This window comes from Rhyacophila brunnea, unplaced genomic scaffold (assembly GCF_057557595.1).
Source record: "Rhyacophila brunnea isolate RB1 unplaced genomic scaffold, BYU_Rbru_1.0 scaffold_8, whole genome shotgun sequence".
In the NCBI taxonomy this organism is placed as follows: Eukaryota; Metazoa; Arthropoda; class Insecta; order Trichoptera; family Rhyacophilidae; genus Rhyacophila; species Rhyacophila brunnea.
The window spans coordinates 16,201,429-16,205,019 of NW_028233350.1; positions in this window are offsets into that span (position 1 = coordinate 16,201,429).

Here is a 3,591-nt window from a genome sequence, read left to right on the forward strand (position 1 = left end):
TGATGTACTTCAGGAGGACTTGGGCCCTGGAGCTGAACTGAGAGCATTTGCGGATGACCTGCTATTGATTGCTACAGCCAACAATACGACAGAGCTTGAAAATATGACTGACAAGGCGTTGAAAATTATCACATCATGGGGCTCAAAAGCCAAACTACACTTTGCAGAAGACAAAACCAACGCGATGTTCATTACCAGGAAAAAGGACCGACAACCAAACATTTACATGAACGGAGTTCAACTAAAATACGTGGATCACTTTAAGGTTCTTGGTCTCACCATAGATCGCCACCTTAACTGGTCCAAACACGTCGACAACATTTGTAAAAAGGCCGCAAGCATCACGAACAAATTGATCAGAGCCGCCAAACCCACATGGGGTGCGTCGCCGGGGGTTATGCAGCAAATATATTTAGGTGCTGTCGAGCCTCTGATAACGTACGCTTCCAGCGTGTGGGCGGACGCGGTAAAGAAAAAAGTCAACCGTAAGAAACTGAACTCCATTCAAAGACAAATTGCCATCAGATCTTGCAAAGGATACAGAACGATCTCTCTAGTTTCTGCTCAGGTCTTGAGCGGCTTCATGCCACTTGACCTGAGGATCAAGCAGCTTGCAGAATCATATGAGGTAAAGAAGACTCTCACCCTGCAGGACTTGCCGCAAGACAGAGTCTACCAGGGAACCGGAGACTTTTTCTCACTCCCTCATCCCTCGGAACGCAACCGGATTGACCATGGATACTATGATCAGACTCTGCCTGAGGCAACTCAGAATGAGCTGAGAATCTTCACTGATGGCAGTCTCTTGAACGGCAAAGTGGGTGCAGCATTTGTACCTTACGATGGCGTGAGAGAGTTGCCGTCGAAAAAGATCAAACTCGACGACATCTGCTCAGTGTTTCAGGCGGAACTCCTGGCGATCCGAGAAGCTTTGAGCTACGTTCTGAAGAAATCACCAAACAGATGGAAACAAATAACGATCTTGACAGACTGCAAATCAGGCGTCCATGCAATAACGGACCGAAATTCGGTCAATCCTATTGTCATGGACATTAAAACTGATATCCAGGAACTACGATGCAGAAAACAGAACGTGCACATCGACTGGATAAGGAGTCACTGCGGAATCCTAGGAAATGAAAAAGCGGACGAAAAGGCTCGAGAGGCTACTCTTAAAAAGACGGCCCCAGATTTTGCCAAGTTTCCGCTTAGTCTTGCCAAAAGGAAAATAAAAAGCAGGACTCTTCAACTCTGGAATGATCGATATTTGAAAGAAACGACAGGAAATATTACTAAAATGTTTTTCCCAACAATTTTCCATGCTTTTGATTTCAGGAGAATGCAGGAAGTTGGCTTTGAACTCACACAATTCCTCACGGAATGGTCACGGTCACGGTCACGGTGGGTTCATGAGCTACCTGCATCGATTGAAGCTCTCCGAGATCGACAGCTGCCCGTGTGATGATATGACCCCTCAAGATGTCCCTCATCTTTTTATGCATTGCCCCATTTTCAGCTTCCAAAGACAGCAGCTGGAGGCGCGATGCAGGAGTCTAGATGAGGACCTATGCGACATCGGATCCATGGTAGTTCACAAGGAACTATCACGAAAGGTAGTATCATACATGATCAAAATAGTGCAGGATATTGGCAAAATAAACGAAGCCAGGACACAAAATGCCGAACACTCTTCAAGTGAAACGGAAGGCCTGGTGATTTCTGTCAACAGTCCGTCTTCTCCTGAAGAGTTTTCTGTGGTTTCCTCTTCACAAGAGCAAATGCGGAGAAGTTCCTGTTATGACCCACAGTAGTATATTCCTCCTGATCCCAACACTATATAGTAGAAAAATGACTAATAAATAAAGAAAACTCCAATAGAAGATCTACAAACCTTGTACATAATAAACAAGGTCAATAATAAATGCGACTCCCATATAAAAAAAAAACCTAACCTAACCTAACCTACCCCAACCTAATATTAGGTACCTAATAATATAATCTTAGATTGTGATAATGAAGTATCAAAATCTATGAGCATTTCAAATTTTAAATTAACAATTATTGTATCGAAAAACCTATGTGCCGACAGAAAAAGGTATTTATTATAATTGTCTACTGGAATAAACTGTTTTCGTAAAAAAAATCATAAAAGCTCATGACGGCATCTGCGGCACAATTACCGAACTTTTAATTAACGTCACTTTCTAAATAGGTATTTATAGTATTATTTGAATCTGAAAGTAGGTGCCTAATACATACTTATATATGTTTTGCCAAAATATTGTTTATAATCATTAAACCTAATTTTCTTAGTGTTTGTATTCTTTTACGATTAATTGGTTACAATAGTATATTGATACGTGAAGACTACTTTTTCCTTAGTGCAAATCGACCATTTGAGTGTTGTAGTTGATTTGTGAATATCATCCATTTCCGATGTGACGAACATCTTTTTAAATGTTGTCAGCGCTTTGTGAAAACAGTCTATTATTTAATTGTGCGAATATATATTCCCCATTTTTTAATTAGCTATATTGGTTAATTTACTACTTATGGACTTCAGTGTTTTGTTCATTTGTGTAATGAAATAAAAGAAAATTTTCTGCATATTTAACTCAGAAACGGTAAAAACTGGACTTCCGCAGTTTATCCTCTAATGTACAGAACTAAGTTTACACCAAATTATAACTGTGCTTCATGCATTGTATTGTTTCAATTATCGGTCCTACAATCATAAGAAATATATGTTAGACACTTGCTCCAGCTGTTACGTCCAAACAATTGAAAAACATGTGATTTTTTTGCCAGATTCTGGACCCACGACATTATAAACCTGACACATAGCTGCTCCGTAATCGTGAGTGTTATTTCATGCATTTCCTAAATAATTTCAACATAACGTAGGCTCCTATTTATGGTACAAATTCATTGGATTAATGTACCCACCCATGCCTACCTAATTCTAATAAAATATGTGTAAAACACGCAATCACCCACGATGGCCGCGCAGCTCAAGCGTCGGCCTAAAACGTCGTGGGGTTCGAATCCTGGGTTTGGCACTTTTCAATTTGTGTATGAGTCAGAGTATAGGCCTAATGGTAGTTGAGCAAGTGGCTAACATCCATTTATCATTAAAAAAATCTGTTTATACAAACCTCCACCCTGTGGAGGCCCATATTATGATCCTATTAGGATCGGACATGGCCAAAAAAAAACGCCTATTATCTGATTATTCTCAAAAGAGATATGAAAAATAGTTAGCCGTAAAGCAATTGCTATGAATGCACCAATATTAGTTTAATATCGCTTTACCTAAAAATTTATAATTAAAGTCAAATATTTTCTGGGAATTGTGTTTGCATGAATCACAATATAAAAGCACATTTTATTGAGTACCTATCTCTTTGTAATGTATACCTACTTATATAAAAAGATTACGTGATAAAACTTATTTTAATATGTTGTGCCAATTAATTAAAAAAAATGATAAATACCTACTATACTAATAAAAAAATCATCAACTTTGAATTTTTGAAATAGGATAATTATATTGTGTTAACTGGCAACAGTGATCTTTCGTATGCCCGATTT